At 34.3% G+C, this 20,182-nt stretch overlaps 1 long non-coding RNA gene across 1 annotated transcript in view; it reads right to left on the reverse strand.

Annotated features, from left to right (window-relative positions):
* Positions 1-1,822: 1,822 nt before the first annotated feature.
* LOC131950952 (uncharacterized) overlaps positions 1,823-20,182 on the reverse strand; it is a 21,404-nt gene continuing 3,044 nt past the window's right edge. Inside the window, exon 4 of the long non-coding RNA XR_009388373.1 lies at positions 1,823-2,071. This is a non-coding gene — a long non-coding RNA (uncharacterized LOC131950952). The remainder of the gene's footprint in view (positions 2,072-20,182) is intronic.

Consider the following 20,182-nt stretch of genomic DNA (forward strand, 5'->3'; position numbering starts at 1 on the left):
AATTAATAGTTGGATTAATATAACGTGTGCACACATTGATGCTACTGGGCTAAATGAAAGGGTGCTGTTATAGTAATTGAAGTTTTCACAGAACAAAAAATGTACCAATCAGACTGAGTTACACCGTCCACTGAAGCGGATTGTGGTGGCCCGATATGAAAAAAAATTCTTATAAACATTTGTTGCTTGGACGTTTCTGCTAAACAACTTATCCATGTTAGATTCCTAGTGTGCATAGGTTGAGGGTGGTGTCAGTAAAATAGTCAATACAATACAAAATTGATTGTGCAAAATGACTTCAATAATCTTTCATTCGTTTTTTAAAATGATTTGTTAGTTATAAATAATTGTGTTACACCGCTTTTTACACGTTCGACATGTATGAAGGATTTGACCTACACTATTGGCTACACCATTTAAAAATAAGTTGCTTGCCCACCATCAACATTTTATTAAACTTCGATTACTGTTTAACACAAATTATCGAGACCTACATGCTTATATCGAAGGTAATTGTAATGTTTGTTTTCTGAAACGTGTAACATGTTCTGTAAGTGTGAATGCTTAAGTATAATTATAGTTCATTGGAGAAAATGTACCAGATAAAATTAAGTTGAAGCGGGTTTTGTGTTCTAGACATGTATAAGAGTAGGCCTATACATGTCGTAAGTATAAACGCTGTGTAAGGGGTTGAAAAATTTAATAGGTTCCTTAATATAATTAAGTGGCGTAACTGGGTTAAGAATTAAACTTTAGCACTAACTCACGGAAATGAATTAATATAACATTTGGTTTAAAATAACTCCTTTATAATTGTAACTAAACAATATAAAAATATCAATGAAAAAAAGACTAATATATAATGCTTGTTGCAATGTGAAAACAAAACTCATCGACGTCAGTATTGAGATGTTTCCCGTTCAGGACAAGGTGTGAGTTTTCTGAGTCCAGCAACTGTTTTACGTTACACTACAGCTATTGGCGATGGTAGACTTTTGTGTCGCTATTATTTAGCTATTAAACAATAAACACAAGGGCGCATCCTCTTTGACGCCAATGAGAAGAAAATTGCCTATAGATCTTAGTTATGATTATTAGTATCCTAGTTTGCCGCATGCGTCCACAAGTTTCTATTGTCACCAGCCGCCAGTAAGAGCACACGCACGCACACCAGCGATATTTTTACAGTTTTCGCCGTTTTACACCTCCCTTCTTTAAACCGAATATAAAGGACTAGCGTACCCGTCGCCGCGCGATGCAGCGTGAAATTTAGAACTAGAACACACTTCGACGATCGCCCGGGTAGGGGTGTATTGGAGCGCTACTGGAAGCCCTCGTTACTCTACCGCAGGGGCGCCGTATGGCGGTTTAATCATCGAATATCATATGCCACCGAGTCAATATTGTCAAACTTATGTAGGCGCCATAGTGCTCATTGGATAGCCCGAGGCGCCAAATCTTACCCTACCAGCGCGCCGTCGGACGCGCCTGATTCAATTCAGTGAACGACTATAATACCACATCTTATCCATGTTCTATCACACTCTTTAAAACGAATATATTCACTCTTGCACACCCGAAAAGCCCATTGAGCCAAATAGCACGGGGCGCCAGAGGACTCTCGTGATTAGATATTCTAAGAAATTTTCACCTTTACAGAGGTGGGGTGACCTGGGGCAATGCCACGCCCTACTTTTTTGTAATTATTAAAATATTTTGTATTACCACTACCACAATATCTAGTAGGGTGTATACTTAAACATGTGAAATTTGTATCAATGTAAAAGAAAACATAAAGAATTCACAAAACAAAAAACAGCTTTTAGATGTTTAACTTTTGATTACCACTACAGAAAGGATGGGGTTATCTCAAACCGTACTACTGTAATTTTTTTCTAAAGCTTATTTAAAAGTTTGTAGAAAACAATGGATAGTTATTTGGAACAGCGTCTCTTCATCAATGGAAGAAAAGAATGACAATTTAACCATTTAATAATATAACCTTTTCTTCAAGCGTTTCCATAGGCGCCTTGTCTTATACAGCTGTTTTGGGCTGATAATTGCAGACATTCTGAAATCAGAACCAATGCATTTTTTTATTTATTACTTATTTAATGTAATGTTAATAAGCTAATTACTACTGGCTTTCAACCCTGCATTAATAAAATATAAGCTTGAGTAAAAATAATACGGTTTAGAATTTTCCCACACCAAAGGGTGTGGAATGAACATGACCGAGTTGACGAGAATCCTTCCATCATTATTGTTGACATGCAAAATAAACCGGGAGTGATCTCCCCTAAACTTTCTCGAATATTCTTATATAAAACAACAGGGGATGGGAACTCGGGCTACAGACATGATTTTTAATCCATTTTAAATACTTAAAGTTTTAAAAATAGAATAAAATCTCGTAGACAAAAGAATTGCACACCAAGTGAACGCCAAATAAAAAAAAGTGCATAATAGTGCGCAATATTATTAGTACTTTAAAAATTGACATTAGTTTTTTGAGAAATCGGAAGTAGCGTAAATTACTACTTCCGGTCAACGGAAATTACTCAAAATTTAACAGAAGGTAAAGAATTAGATCTTTTACTTACATGTGAAATTTCATTTATCTATCAGATTATCTATCTCCAGTTATAGACTTTAGAAAAAATTGAAAGTAGAATAAGTCCTACTTCCGGTTACCGGAAATCGCTGAAAAGTTTATACGGAACTACTAATTCGATATAATACGTGTATATGAATAAATTTCTCTAGATCTAGAATCTAAAGATCAGCTGTCGAAGGAAGTTATTTTTAGATCTAGAATCTAGGTCAAACCAAAATTAATAAGTTAAAAATAAAAACCATTTTAAAAACAGAATAAATTTTTAAATTTCTTTATTAAACTATTTTAGTCGTTAAATATTAGATCTAAATCTTCGCTTTTTAGCTTCACGGATCATCTAATTAAAGAATACAAGTGATTTATCTATCTAGCTAGGTTCTAGATCTAGATCTACGAGAAAACTCGACTTAACCAAACCAGTCATAGAATCTAGAATCTAGATAACTCTTACTATCTAGATCTACATAATAATGATTGTCTATACCACGGGTTCCCAAGCTGGGGGTCGCGACCCCCCTGGGGGTCGCGAAGGTCTTTCTGGGGGGTCGCCAACTGGTATACTAAACCTTAGTAATTTGAAACAAAACATGAATATTTAGAAGAATTTTTTAAATTCGGCTTCATTAACATCACTGGAAATGTAATAGAGAAGAAACAAAGCGCACTGTACAAAGTTGTTCTCAGTCACGAATCTATGAAATCTTCAAAACTAAAACGTCATTTGAGACGAGTCATTCGGAACACACCAAAAATATATGGAGTTCTTTCGTCTATAAGAAGCTAGTTGCAAACGCCAGAGACTTGATCGAACAGGAAGTTTTCACCAGCATTAGTGCAAGCATCAAATGAAGTCACGATAGAAAATGCCAAGCAAAAAAAAAAAAAAAAAAAAAAAAAAAAAAAAACAATAGGAGAAAATCTCATCAAACGCTGCATGTACGTAAATGTTAAATAACACCATTGTTTGCTTTTCAAGTTGATAAATCAACACACGTGAGTTCGTGTTCGCAGTTGCTGGTCTGTGTCTATATTCATGCGGATGATAGCAAAGAAGAGTTGCTCTTTTGTGAAGATAGCATGGAGAAAATAAATACCTTTTTTGAAACTGGATGATTAAAATGGGTTAAAACGGATGGTGCGCCATCTATGTTTAGCTCAAAATCGGGCTTTCAGAAAACAGAAAAGATTTAGCTTCCTAACCACTGCTCTAACCAATCGACATCAAGAGTCCATTGCTAGTATAAGTCGTAAATTATATAAAATCTGGAGCCTTCAAAGAACTGAGCAAAAACATAAATAGTGATCACGAGGTTCTGCTCTTCTACACTACAGTACGCTGGCTGTCAAACGAAAAGTTGTAAATTGTGTTTTTGAATTGAAATCTGAAATCAAATTGTTCTTGGGAGTGCAAAGGAAACAAGACTTTTTGGTATACTTAAAACGACAGAGTGGTTGGAGAGAGTATCTTACCTAGCAGATATATTCGAACATCAAGATAAGCTCAACCTGAAGCTTCAGTGAAAATGAACGAATATTATAACTTTCCATGATAATCTCGGGGCATTTTTATCAAAGCTGCAAAATCGGTAAAGAAAACAAATCTTGGAAGTATTGTAAATTTGAGAAACTCTGCGGTGTGGTAGATGAATCTGATTGTGAGATAATTAAAATTTTGAAAGAAGCGATTTCTGGGCATCTTGAATCTCTTGAAAATGAACTGCATCGCTATTTCTCTGAGCTGAAAAAAGAAGAATCTGCATTTACGCATTACCCATTCTCTTCTTCCCTTGATGTTGCCAGCATTCCCGATGAATTACAAGATGAATTCTTTGATTTGCAGAATGATTCCGTGTAAGATGAAAAACTGCAGACACAATTTTGGTGTAGTATTCACCATTCATACCCAAACGTAAAATTGATTGACTTTTCGAGAATATATTTTCAACACTATTCTTCGATTAAAAACAAAATTAAGATAATTATAATGACATAGGTTGGCGTTAACAATTTTTTTTAAAATTAAAAACTTAATCACGAAGGTTTAGTGAATAGTATGCAATTTAACTCATGCTATTAAAACAGTTATCAAGAGTACTTCATATTGAAAATCTACTAGAAAATCTTATTTTAGTGCTTAATTTCCATACTAATTTCGGCTTTTTAATTCTATGGGGGTCGCGGGTCACTTACTTTTTATAAAAGGGGGTCGCCACTCGAAAAAGGTTGGGAACCACTGGTCTATACTAAACTATTTCAGACCTTCATTGTTTTATATAAATCTTTGTTTGTTTATCTATGGAATTGGTTAAGTGAAGAAAAAAAATAATTTGAAATAATACTAGTCTAGAATCATGGCCTATTCGCGTAAATCAAGTTTCTTAAAGCAGACTCAAACTCTTAATATAGAGTACAAAAAAAAAAAACGTCATTGACGTGACGAGCCTAGATAGCTAAGGTGTTAATGAAATAGACTTTCATGCGGGTGTGGCACGGGTTCTAGAGTAGTTTTGGGTAGGTGTATAGTTCACCGGAGACGTCAGTATATGAAGAAATAGTGTGGTCAGACCCATGCTCAGCCGAAATCTGTGTTTTCAAAGACAAAAAAAATGTCTGAGTTGGGAGGACAGTGGGCAGGTGAGGTAGAGTAGACCTGTTTTGTGACCTCAGCATATGAAGAGATTGTGTTGTCAGACCCATGCTCAGCCGAAATCGGTGTTTTTAAAAGACAAAAACGTCTGAGGTGTGACGTCTTTTTGAATGTGGGGTCTGGTTTTTTTGTGACGATAAGTGAGAGACGTGATGTTTTTACTTTCTCGTATATAGGAAGTATAGAGAAAGTCATGTAATAGTGCAAAAAAAAACAAAATCGAGATTTTTACAAATCTCTACGTTTTACACCTCACTGATACGGAAAAACATAATTTTGCAATCTTGTCCGTATGTCTGTGTCTGTCTGTGTGTGTGTGTGTCTGTCTGTGTGTAAACACGATAACTTGAGTACCGTTTCAGCTAGGTTGATGAAATTTCATATACAAGTGTTTTATGAAAATCGTAGATCCGTATAAACTTTTGAGCGATTTCCGATAACCGGAAGTGGAACTTTTTCTACTTTGAATTTTTCAAAAGCATATAACTTGAGTGAAATTTCATACGTAAGTAAAAGATCTAATTCTCTACCTTCTGTCAAATTTTGAGTAATTTCCGTTGACTGGAAGTACTAATGTACGCTATTTCCGATTTCTCAAAAAACGCATGTAAATTTATAAAGTACTAATAATATTGCGCACTATTATGCACATTTTGTTTTGGCGTTCGCTTGGTGCGCAATTCTTTTTTCCACTAGATTTTATTCTATTATTAAAAGTTTAAGTAAACAAAAATCATGTCTATATTCCGAGTTGCCATCCCACGTAGTGTTATAATATATTAGAATATTCGAGAAAGTTTAGGGGAGATCACTCCCGGTTTATTTATGGATGACCCCCGAAACTCACAGTTATCCAAGGGATGACGGGTAGTCTAGTAAAGTACTAATATTCCGCACTATTATACAGATATTGTTTGCCATTCACGTGCTCAATGCTTTTTTTCTACGAGATTCTATTTTAAAAAGTTTAAGAAATTAAAAATTGATGAAAAATCATGACTATATTCCGAGTTGCCATCCCCCGTAGTATTAAATAAGAATATGTTTAGGGGAGACCACTCCCGCTTTATTGTTTTCAATATCTGTGATAAATGTATAATTTTTGGCTTTAAAAAAATTGCTTGGTTAACGAAAATGCTACAAACATCAGTTATATCCAATCTTTAGTAAAGTACAAAAAAATCAAACTGTCGGACTTTTATGCACCATATTTATAACTATCGTAAATGATTTTTTTAAATATTTACACGGGGCCTTTCGAAAAATTCGAAACTAGTCTCGGTTGTGTCCAGCCATACACATGCTATTGAAACATCATGCTTTTCATTTTTAAAAAGAAAGGCACCTTAGGACATCATTAATGTTGTCCGTAATAACAAAAATGATTAGTCTAAGGTAAACTCAGTAAACAGTTGAACGCATTTGAAAATCATATAACGTACACTTTTTGAAAAAGTGCATGGGATGTACTTACGTTTGGATGTTTGACGGTTGTTGCAGATAAAATAAAAGAATGGCTCTGACCGTAGAAGAATTCTTTGCAAACCGAAAATAGAAGCACATGAAATAAGTCAATCTATGCATATATATAATTCTCTTCTTGGAGACCATAGAAAACACCAATCGCTACCACCCCCACCCCCACATGGTCTGGTGAGCTGTGTTTCACGCTAAATATTTACAATCGTCGAGTTTGCTTTAGTGACGGCTATTAGGAGCATATAATTTAGTTTGAAACGATTTTAAACTTAGAGGAGGCTGCTTTCACGGGTGGGGGGGGGGGGGGGGGGGGAAGGGGGGTTTGGGGGAAAGGGGGGTTTTAGTGTTTAAAGCAAATATTTTCAGTGGCAGCATTCAAATTATGAGTTACTGAAAAGTAGAAAATAAAACTAAATAGCGGCGTGTGATAAGCCGCGGGTCGGCTCGTATATATATAATTCTCTTCATGGAGACCATAGAAAACACCACACAGCTTAGCCACCACCCTCATCCCCTCCTGTCAGGTGAGCTGTGGTTCACCCCAAATGTTTACAATAGTAGAGCCGGTTCAAATGTGACAGCTATTAGGGGCAGATAATTTAGTTTTTAAACGATTTGAAAGCAATGGGAGATAAATAAGTTCTGCTTGATATTTTCATTGTCGTCTGTAGACGGCTGCTTTCAATGGGCGGTGGGGTATCGTCTAATTTACAAATTATGAATTGTTGATAAGTAGGAAAAAAACACACCTAGATAGCGGCGTATGCTACCTCGCGGGTCAGCTCGTATTTTATAGTTAGGTAAATTAATGCCCTGTAAAAATAAAGACGTTACAGTGTATAAGGTTTGGAATTACACCGGGTGTGTAATAGCCCTAGGTCGCCTTCCTCGACATACGAGATTTTTATTTTTTTAGAAACGAGCAGTCGATCGACCGATTTACGAGGAACCTATGCTCGGGTTTTACAGTTATAGTAATGAAAAAGAATGAAAAATGAAACAACCGGAAAAAGCTGCAACTGATCGTGCATCGCGGCTATGAAATTCCACTCTTGTGACTAATTTCAGCAACATTCTGTTAGACAAGGTTGTTAGATATCAGCACAAATCCTGGAAGGTAGAAATTATTAAATAAATTGAGCATTCTGTTTTAAATGTTGATGAAGACAGCGCTTAAGGCAGGTTTCGACGACAACGAACAAAGTTTCTGCACTGTTCGCGTATCGCGAAACCCGTGTAAACGCCTAGACAAAAAGCTCGTGGCTCTGTTTTGGCTGTAATGAAGACATGTAAATGTTAGACTTCACGGATAAAACTTGCAATGCTCAATTAAATATACTGCAAGATTATATTTTTTTTTATCAGAAGGTGGAAACGGACTTGAGCTATAAACCACGCTCAATATTTTTTTCTTCATAAAGTTAGTTTGTAATTAAATTTAGCATTATACGTTTATAAAATCAGGTTGATCTATTTTATTTTATTGGCTGTGTATTTTTGTATGTTTTATCAACACAAATTTTATATTTGTTTGCAATTAAGGAATCATTTTAGGGTTTTAGTTGCCAGTCATCAGATTAGGTTTAACTCAGTGAACTCAGATATCAGAAAGCGATATTTTATCGGTTTTCGGTTCTTAAAATAGCGATAACTTGAAAACGGTTTCAGTTAGATGGATAAATTTCACAAACAAGCAAAAGCTACTGTAGGTCGTATTTTACTCTTTTCCCGATTTACATATAATCTTATGAAATTTGTAATCTTGAATCATATTCTCACAAAGCCTTTTCTAAAAACTTTTCGCGTCTATGTGTTTTCTCGAAATACGAGCTGTTTGGTCACAAACTCCTATATTTTTAGCCCGATTGCACTGGAGAATTAAGAACTAGCCGTTACTAATAGCATTTTTTTACTTTAATTGTTGACGCCGGTATCTTTGTTAGTTTACAAAATGTTTTAAGAAACAGTAAATATACAAGCATAAAATATCGGAATACTTTTATGTAGCTTTTTACACCATCATAGCTAATGATTGCAACACGAAACATGAACTTAAACGAAAAAAAACACACCCAAAGAAAACAATTCAAGAAAGTGTTGCACACACGCAACAATAAAAGCACCCAGTACCTATTATCACCGTTACTCTAGCAGGTGGGAAATCAAATATTAATTGTTAGTCATTATTAATTAATTTTCACGGCTATTTGAAAACAGATCAGTATCAATTTTAAAGAAATTCTGCAGTTGTACAGAATCCACTTTAGGGGAGCGAATCCACATTTAATTTAATTAGTATTTAATTTCATTAAGATTTAATCGCATAATTTTAAACATTTGAGCATCAAATAAACGCGCTAGTGTGTGTGCAGTAGCGCGAAAAGATTAATACTTCAAATAGCAATATTTAATCTCTATATATAAAGCAAAGTGGTTGGGTGCTCGATAGGGCAATTCCCTGCACCGTAGGCGCTTCAAATTTGGCAGGCTCCTGCCTTGGGGCGAAGAAACACGAATTCCGGTGCCGGTTGGCCGCAAAAGCCACGGGGAGGGGGTCAAAACTGACCTCGACTGACCGGCGCCTTTTTTGTACGAAAAAAACTTTTGCCCAACGACCCCCCCCCCCCTTGATATTTTGTGACGTGGTAGGAGAACGCCTAAGGGTGTCATAAAACACTCGGCATTTCTGGGAAAACTTCGTAAAGTTGTCAAAACTGACGAGTCGTATTTCCCTATATAATCTTTGTATTTTATGGGAAAAACAGAGGGTAATTTCACCACAGATTTTAGGATACTTACCTTCTGTACATCATGCTTATTTTTTGCAAACATCTAGATAAATGGCTAGGCGGTATGAGAAAACTGTCGGTTTGACTCATAGCCCTCGATGAGGGCTAAAAGATGACCGCGAGTAAAATTCTCCTTATTTATGCTATATAACGAAAATTTTTTTTGACGAACGACCCCCTTGATATTTTGTGAGGTGGTAGGAGAACGCCTAGGGGTGTCATAAAAAACTCGGCATATCCGGGAAAACTTCGTAAAGTGGTCAAAACCCTATACAATCGTTGTATTTTATGTGAAAAACGGGGTAATTTCAACATTTATCTGGCTAATTTTTTGCATGCACCTCCATAGATGACTAGGCCGTATGGAAAAACTGTTGGTCTGACCAAAAGCCCTCGACAAGGGCTAAAAAATGACCGCGAGTGAAATTCTCTTTAAGATATATTTAAATAAATTGAGGAACGACCCTTCTAATATTTTGTGAGGTCGTAGACCGACCCTGGAGGGTAACAAAAACCTTTTTTCCTATTCCCGCCTGAAAGAAACAATTACGGTCGTTAGATGTGTCCAGATGTAGTATTTTCTTATATATACACTTGTTTGTGAAAACGTAAACACAAACTACGTCATTTGGTCTTTGTACAGGGGAGGTAACTTATTAAAGTAATATTTTAAAAATAATTTTCATAAATTTTAAAGTAAAGTTTCCTTTTCAAACCTGACGGTCTATGGGGCAAGTGAAGTAGAGTTTACTTGTTTCTGTGACCTCGGCATATGAAGATTAAAGTAAAACAAAAATATTAAAAAGTATACCATTCGTTTACGTAAATATTTCATTATCAATTAAGTTATGAATTGTAGTGAAATTGTGAAAATTAATCGCAAAACTAAATTTATTATAATTTTTGTTTTATACTATTAAGGAAGCCTTTGCAGTTCTATAACCTACCGGGTAATAAGTTTGCGAATACTCCACTCATGTTAGCATGGTATGAAATTACTCAAGACTCTTTAAACTTAGGCCCTAAGCACGCCACATAATAGCCAATCAACAATTAATTAATTATTTTAATTCTCAATTTCTTTATTTTAAAACCTAAGCAAAGCTAGGCAGTATGCCTAGTTATTTAAATAAAGCGTGAGTGATCTGCGAAAAACTTTTGCATATACAGTGGTACATCGACATACGAGATTTATTTAGATGTGAGCAGTCGAGAGTGCTATTTTTACTTTCTAGTATACAGAGTATAGAGGAAGTATTGTAATCGTGCACAAAAATAACATGAAATTTTGAGTTTTCATCTTTATACACCTCAGTACTTCATCATATACGGGGTTTAGGGGACTTATTTTAATCGGGCAAAAATAATAAATGCAGATTTATCAAAATGTTGGTGTTCTATGGAAAATCGATTTGGAAAAACTGGGCTTTGCAATTCTGTCCGTATGTCTGTGTGAAAGTTTAGGGGAGATCACTCCCGGTAAATGGACACCAGCGAGTTGACGAGGATCCTTCCGTAATGTTGTTGACATGGAATAAAAATGTGCTTTTTACTTTCTCGTATATACCAACTATAGAGAAAGTCTTGTAATCGTGCAAAAAAAATAATAATCGAGATTTGTCTCGACGTTTTACACCTCACTGATACGGAAAAACAATTTTGCAATCTTGTCCGTATGTCTGTGTGTGTGTGTCTGTCTGTCTGTCTGTCTGTGTGTAAACACGATAACTTGAGTACCGTTACAGCTAGGTTGATGAGATTTCATATATATAAGTATTTTATCAAAATCGTAGATCCGTATCAACTTTTGAGCGATTTCCGATAACCGGAAGTGGTACTTTTTCTACTTTGAATGTTTTCAAAAGCCTATAACTTGAGTACTATTTCAGATAGATAAATGAAATTTCACATGTAAGTAAAAGATCTAATTTTCTACCTTCTATTAAATTTTGAGTAATTTCCGTTGACCGGAAGTAGTAATTTTCACTCTTTCCGATTTATCAAAAAACGCATGTGAATTTATAAAGTACTAATAATATTCCGCACTATTATACACATCTTTATTCGGCGTTCGCTTGGTGCGAAATTCTTTTTTCTATGAGATTCTATTCTATTTTAAAAAGTTTAAGTATTTAAAATGGATTAAAAATCATAACTATATCTCGAGTTCCTATCCCCTGTTGTTTTATATAAGAAAATTCGAGAAAGTTTAAGGGAGATCACTCCCGATTTATTTAGATTTAGGACCGTAAAAATAATAAAAAATAAAAACTTAAGCCTAAAATTAATTCAGAAATTTAATAATTTTAGAAGCAATGCTATAAAAGTTGCAAATCCAGAGAACTTGAAAATAATTTGTTGAGTTTAAGGCTACATTTTTATTTATTTTCATCAAGCCTAAGTTATAGTCCGATGTTTCACTTTCGTAAGACAAACATTGATTGGCTGTACAGGAACTCCGTGATCGATTTCTGACAGCCCCACTTTATAGTTTTTTTTTGTTTACAAAACTTTGCAGGTCAAGTTTTTAATAACAATGCAAATTAAAATCCCATGACCTAGTTTTTCTTTTTTTAGCTTAAAATGTGTACAATAAAATTTATGGCGGCCTATCGAATAGCAGGATGCTATTGTTTATGTCGCCGTTACACGCGAAAACCAAATTGTTTTTGCTTTTTTTTAAATTTTTATTTAGGTACCGAAAATATTAAATACATCAGATACATCCAATCTTTAGTAAAGTCCGAAAAAAAAAACCCAGGCAGACAGGATTTTATAACCATATTAATTGTAACTACGCCGTGCATGATTTTTAAATTAATTTATGGGCCTCTCAAATACCTTTGAGACTTTTCTCGTTGGCGTCTATTTATTAATTACGTAAACTTTAAAAAAAAAAGAATAAAATCTCGTAGAAAAAAGAATTGTACACCAAGTGAACGCCAAATATGATGTGCATAATAGTGCAGAATATTATTAGTACTTTATAAATTCACATGCGTTTTTTGAGAAATCGGAAATAGCGATAATTACTACTTCCGGTCAACAGAAATTACTCAAAATTTGGCACAGAATAAGATCTTTTATTTGTATGTGAAATTTATCTCTCTAAAATAGTACTCAAGTTATAAGCTTTTAAAAAAATTAAAAGTAGAAAAGTTTAACACAATTTAAAGACGGTAAGAAAATTTTCCATTGGTTGCTAGGGCTTTTCTATAATTAGGTAGTCCAAACTGGCGAAAAAGTGCGTTTTAGGGTCAGTTTTTGCGGTTTTCAAAAAAATAATTTCACTACTTCTAGTTTTCATATAAGAATAAAAATTATATGTCAATAAAGTTTAAGTCTTTATCTGTCGTAATCTGGTATTTTTATATCTGTAACACATGTTTGAATGTGTTTTATATTTGTTTGAAAAGTATCAGTTACGTCAACAAATTTCACCGTTTTGCGAGTACCGATCGACCCCACACTCTTTCATTTGGTTGCGGCTTCGCGACGAAGCATCGTAATTTCATTTTAAAGGGCGAATTCTAGTTTATCGTTTGATGTATAAACTGAAAAAATAACTTGCTTATTTTATTTTAAAAAATCAGTTTTTAAACTTTAAATGACAATATATACACGAAAACATACTGATTCTGTTTCAATTTTTACACCGATGTAAAGTTCACTCTTATAACTACTTTGTGTTGTAAATTCAAGTATTTCTGATTTACGGTCGCGAAGCCGTTCCCTCAATAAACATATAACCCTCGAGTCAATTTTCAACCCCAAAGAGTGAGTAGCTCGCCGAACGGTTTTAAAAGTTGACATTGACGACCGATGATGCTAAACGGATTTTACCCTTGCTAGAGCCTTCAAACAAGTTGTAAGTATCATTTTAAAAGTTTCATTTCCATTTTAATAAATGAATTTTAAGTTTGAATGTCAGTTTGGTTTAATTAGTACACGTTAATAATGTAAATTTGAACGCTACTAGTCCACGGTTTTTAGCGTGTGAACTACGCTTGTACACAAGGTGTGTTTAGACGTGAAGCTATTTAATTCAGGACATTCTAGGGACTTAAAATATGGATGCACTTAACTATTAGATGCTAGTGTTTACTAATTCTTTAAAATCTATCGAATGGGATTTATGATAGGGTCGTATAGTCGTATTACTACAGTTTATCTGGACTATCACGTCAAAATTATAAATCGACAAATTCAAAATGGCCACCAGACAATCCTGGTTACTATGTGGACGAACTCAATTATTTACAGGGAACGAAAGTTAAATACTTATAAAATATTAATGAAACACAAAAGAAGTGTATAATTATAATAACTATACATCTTTATCGATTTATTTAAAACAAAAGACACTAAATTTTAAGGACTAATGTGATTAATTTTTACTCTCTCGTATATGCGAAGTATAGAGAAAGTATTGTAATCGTGCACAAAAATAAATTGAAATTTTAACAATTTTCACCGTATTACACCTCAGTCCTTCTTCACATCCGAACTATAGAGGACTTATTTTAATCGGGCAAAAATTGTCAATCCAGATTTATCAAAATTAAAAGGTTGTGTGCGTAATCCAGTCTGAAAAACTGGGCTTTGCAATTCTGTCCGTATGTCTGTGTGTCTGTGTGTGTGTCTGTGTGTGTGTGTGTAAACACGATTACTTGAGTACCGTTACAGCTAGCTTGCTGAAATTTCATATATAAGTATTTTATCAAAATCGTAAATCCGTATCAACTTTTGAGCGATTTCCGATAACCGGAAGTGGTACTTTTTCTACTTTGAATTTTTCAAAAGCCTATAACTTGAGTACTATTTCAGATAGATAAATGAAATTTCACATGTAAGTAAAACATCTAATTTTCTACCTTCTGTCAAGTCAAATTTTGAGTAATTTCCGTTGACCGGAAGTAGTAATTAACGCTACTTCCGATTTCTCAAAAAACTAATGTAAATTTTAAAAGTGCTAATAATATTGCGCACTATTATGCGCTTTTTTTATTTGGCGTTCACTTGGTGTGCAATTAATTTGTCTACGAGATTTTATTCTATTTTAAAAACTTTAAGTATTTAAAATGGATTTAAAATCATGTCTATAGCCCGAGTTCCCATCCCCTGTTATTTTATATAAGAATATTCGAGAAAGTTTTGGGGAGATCACTCCCGGTTTATTTTATTTTCTGTTGTGCACTATGATTCTGATTTCCCTGCTGAATAATGTGAAATGGCCTGCGCCAGTCTCCGTAATAAAATGTACCAGATAAATTTTTAGATGGTGGTGCAATTTATTAAGATTCTACATGTTGTGACTTAGTTTTAAATGTTATATTAGTTGTAATTGTAAGTAGTACTAGTTGTATTTCTCATTATTTATTTATTTTATATGCATATAGTAGCAATGAAGGACAGTCAAGTTGTCCTATAGGATGTTGAGAACCAGAGTATGGCATTTTCATCATTGGATATCTCAACCATTGTGGCACAAGCAACGAATATTTCATTCAATAGAATTGATATAAAAAATATACTATCAAGTATACATTACTTTTAACAAAAAGGTGTTTTTAGGCTTTTTCATATGTTTCCAGTTATAGTCATAGGACAAATAGTAGGCCTACACAATAGGCTAGTAGTAAATTTAATTATATTTTATTAATCACTAAATCAATTATTTATTCCATAGCTGGAGACATTTACTGTGGCCTATCAAGAACTGTCCTTACAAGGGAAGGGAAGAAGGTTGCCCCCCCCCCCCCCCAGTTCCCAAAACATATCACTTACTCTTGATGCTCCACAAGATCAAGGTTGAGGGAAACAAGACGTACAAAGATGTGAAGTTGTCGTTTTAAAAACTATTCCCCCAAAGCAGTTATCAACCCGATAGGTTTAAATGTAGCATCAACTGCTGCATCACTTGTAGACATCACGTCTTTATTGGATTAAATTACACTACTACATTAAATTTTGATTCTGTTGCTCCAGAACTAGATAACTGTGGCATTTTTAAAAATAATATTTTAACTCATGTGATTTTTGAAAATAATGAACACATTCTTCCTGTTAATATTACCAACACAATAGTTTTAGAGTTATTCTATGTCCAAAGCAAAAAAAAAAATTTGATTTTTTTTGTATGAAAATAAAAGTGACCAAAACACATTTTTGTCATTTTCAATTATTTTTTTTTACCTTATAAAGACTCATTTTAGATGACTGAAAAAAATTGGGCATATATATTGCAAGCTTTGCAGTAACTTTACCAATTTCTACACTTCTATGTTATTTAGTTTAGAAAATATGGGTTCTCAAAAATGGCACTTTTTGAAAATCAGTTTTTTTTTCCAAATTTTGCTTTGTTAAAAATCGCATAACTTTTTTATTTATTGAGATATTTTCATAAAATTTGTGGCATAGAGCTTACAATTAAAAGTTCTTTCATGACATACTCACTCCAGAAGTCTGCAATCAATAGTTAATTTCAGTTTGGACTACCTACTATAATGCAGGTTATCTGAAGGCTTGCGAGTGAGAACTAATTAACAGTATTATTTTATATATTTTTTGTTACCACCGCACAGCGCGAGAGCGATCTCTCAGCGCGTAGGTCTCAAGATCAACAAATAAAAGACAGAAGTGATGAGAATTAACAATAACCAGGAGGCCCCAGTGATAATAGACGGAAGACAAATAAATGATGCGGAAGAGTTTGTCCACCTTGGCAGCAAGATCAGCAAAACGGGAGGCACAGGGGTGGACATACGTGCTAGAATTAATAGAGCCTGCTGCGCTTTCACAGTTCTGCGACCCATAATATGCCATCTCCATTACCACAAAAATTAGGATATTTAACTCAAATGTCAAGGCAGTTCTGCTGTATGGAGCAGAGACATGGAGAGTCTCCAAAGCAAGCACAGCAAAGATACAGACCTTCATTAACTGATGCCTTAGACAGATATTGAAATTGAGATGGCAGGACAAAGTGCCGAACATAGAATTATGGAGGAAAGCAAGGCAGGAGCCTATGGCTGTGCAAATAAGGAGGAAGTGGCGCTGGGTGGGACAAACGCTACGAAAGGCTCACCCAAATGTTACACTCATAGCGCTTGACGGACCTGGAGGCGGAGTCTTCTTGAAGAACTGAAGCCAAACAGGGATGACCTGAGAGACGGCAAAACTAATAGCCGGGGATCGGATGAAATAGAAGTAAATGGTCGGGGCCCTATGTTCCATAAGGAGCAAAGAGGACTTAGTCAAGTAAATCAACCGCACAACGCAATCTGACGAAATAGCTTTTAATTGTTGACTTTTTTTAAAAACGATGGGTCAATCGTTTGTCACAATTCGGCTACTGTTTGTGCTTTTAAACGCTAAAAACCACTTATTTTATTGTCATAAGCGATCGCTGGTCCGGACTGTGTTATTTTAGGGAGAGTCGGCTATATATACAATGTCTGGGTAGGAGGTGATGACAGCTGGTATTTATATTTAAGTGTGTGCAATGTTTTAGAGATTTAAAAAAAAAAAAGCTTGTGATGCAAACATTAATACTTTTGTTTTTCAAAGTGAAACCAACAATTAACCAGATAAATTTGGGGGCCCCTAAAAATCAGCCCCCCCCCAATCCACCACTGCGAGTGTCGACCACGTAGAAGGGGCCGAAAACTGTCTTTTAGAGATGCTATCTACTGGATATTTAAAAAAACTATATTGAATAATAAAAGGGGAGATAACACGATTAAATATAAGCAATCGCGCGATCAGCTCGCTGTAGATGGTGAAATGTCACTGTTCACTATTTTTAGTCGAAGCCTATATATAGATCTAGTGTCAACGTCATTTTCAATGAATTAAAACGTGTAAGAAATCTCATGAGCAACCAAGCTTTTAATAAAGAAAGCAAATTATATTTATTTTTTCAGTTAAGTTAAAAGCTTAATACCAGAAAGGTAGTTGTCCGTGTCTTCATTAGTAAATAGTCTCAAACTTGAAAGTCTGTCAAAGGTATTCTAGCAAATATCGTTAATTTTAGTGGAATAACAAATTAATATATCGTTTCAACAAACGTAGAAATAACAATAATGGACTGAGATTATTGGCGTGCGTTGGGATTTTCCACCGTTTACCACATGTATGGGAAAACATTGAAAAAATTATGACTGCATTGGTTTTCGGTCTAAACATGCTGTGACCCTCCCAGTTTGCCCGATACACATTTGAGAATATATTTTAAAAGTGATTTTCCTTAGCCTCCGTAAGACACAAAACTCACGCGAAATATTCTTGTATATTAAATCAAATCAATTCCATTGCTAAAATTTAAAACAAAGATTCATTTACAGTATATAAGGCGTGAAGTAGTTCAGTAAAGAAACACAATTATTTACTGTTTTTATATAGGTACTTGTTTTGTTTTTAACTAATAAATTTTCGTTTGGTCTACTGTTCTCCGGCTTGTCTTAAGATGCCTTAAATCTAGTTTATCGGTCGATATAATTAAATTCGTTGAATTTTCGAATTAGGAGAACTGCCAAGCGTATCTTATTGAAAATTGATAATAGTGTTGGAACCTAACAAAAATAACTTACTGACGTATCGTTAAAGCTATAACCGACACACAATTTAGCTTTGTGATGCATTACACTTCTGAATGGACTATGTGGTCTAATTTTTTTTTTGGAACCCATGTTTGTTGTGAAAATAAGTAGATATATATACCATTTGATCTGAACTTTTATAATTAAAGGTGTTTCTAAATTAGATTATTTATCGGAATTATATTTACTTCTTCAATTATTTTTATTATACCTTCACTTAAATCTTAATAATATTTTCTACATAAATGTGTATTTTAAAATTTTGCACATATTGCAGATTTTTTAAAATCTAATATATAAAGCTCAAATACATATGTTTGTCGTTGACATACTTCAATGGATTAAAGTGTTAGACTATTATCGTGCGCATTTGTCTAAATTTATGAGTTAAAAAATTACTATTGAAAGTGTTGGGAAATAATTTTCATTTTTCAAACTGATAGTAATAATTGTCGGCATGTTCATTAAATACAATTTTAAAAAAAATAACAAAAATTCTAATCATGTCTGAAAATTATTTATATTTAGTCCTTTAGCACTTACTTCCCTTTGATAAATTAAGAAAACACAATTACTTCCCTTTATAAAACATTGCATTAGTGGAAAAGAATTTACTTTTTATTACTTTGTTTTGGTGTTGTGGAAAAAAATAATTACATAATTAGCGGGGATTGATCAAGTGCAAATGTTGTAGGTATTTTACGAATAAGCTTGGAGTATTATAATTGTTCATTTGGTTTGGTTTGGCACCTACGTTCGTTTAAGTGAGTGCAAAAAGACTATGAATAAGTTGGGGTACTATAGTCGATTATTAAGCTTTTTTCGTTTTCGTTTGTGTTTTTTTCTTTGGGTTTGTGTTTGTATTTGTGTTTGGTTTTGCGTTTGGATTTGGTTTGTTTTCGTTTGCTTTTTCGTTTGTGTTTTTTTCTTTGGGTTTGTGGTTGGTTTTGCGTTTGGATTTGGTTTGTTTTCGTTTGCTTTTTCGTTTTTTTGTGTGTTCGTATGGTGTTTGTGGTTGTGGTTGGGTTTGTTGTTAGGTTTTTGTTTTCGTTTGCTTTTTTGTTTGTTTTTTCTTTGTGTTTGTATTGGTGTTTGTGATTGTGGTTGGGTTTGTTGTTAGGTTTTTGTTTTCGTTTGTATTTGTAATTGTGTTAGCGTTATTTTTGCGTTTTGTTGTTTTGGTTGGTTGTGGTTTGGGTGGGCAATGCCGGGTTTATGATGATTACTAAACACACAGGTAATGGTCTTTAACAGAAAGGTTTTTCACAGAAGCCAGAGCAGGGCCTGGCCGGGACGGCTAGTCTCTAGTAAAGAAAGCATTGTTTTAGAGGCAGATAGATTTATAGGCATACTGATTTTTGGAATTTTTAAACGGACAACGATGAGAGGATACAACACTTTGCAGTCACATCAGTTGAAAGGTTTTGATTTTTACCGCATGTATATTGGCAAATATGTTCCTTTACAGGGAGGCTACCTGAGTGTTTTAAAGTAATTTGTTTTAATGGTTCTTTCCCTTTTATCACTTTCGCACTCTATAAGTGTGGGCATATATTCTATGAACACGGGTATCAATTATTATTAACCTAAAACATCCAAGCACTGCTAAATATAGTCACAGAAAGTCCTTAATAACTTTAATCTATTATTTACTGAGTCCTGGCACTTTTTTTCTTGTCAAATACAAAAATATACAGTCTACTCTCTGTGTAAATCCTACGTAAATATTAACCCCGTCAAAAGCAAATATGAACTGTTAACACACACAGACACACACACACACATATATATATATCAGAGGCGTAGAGAGGGCGAGGCGAGGGGGGGGGGCGGGGCGGACCGCACCGGGTGACACCAACACCGGGGGTGACACCAAGGCAGAAGATTGTAAAATATATTTAAAATTTTTTTTTTGTCACTTCCATTAACGATTAAATAAATCAAGATAGTCTTTAAGTACAAATCGACAATCGACAAATATGATACCATGACGTAAACGTGCTAACTATAGAGAAAACAATCCTACATCTAACTGTATTATTAAAACATT

Source organism: Physella acuta, unplaced genomic scaffold, assembly GCF_028476545.2.
Source record: "Physella acuta isolate Inbredline_101_S28 unplaced genomic scaffold, ASM2847654v3 ptg000792l, whole genome shotgun sequence".
NCBI classification, from domain to species: Eukaryota; Metazoa; Mollusca; class Gastropoda; family Physidae; genus Physella; species Physella acuta.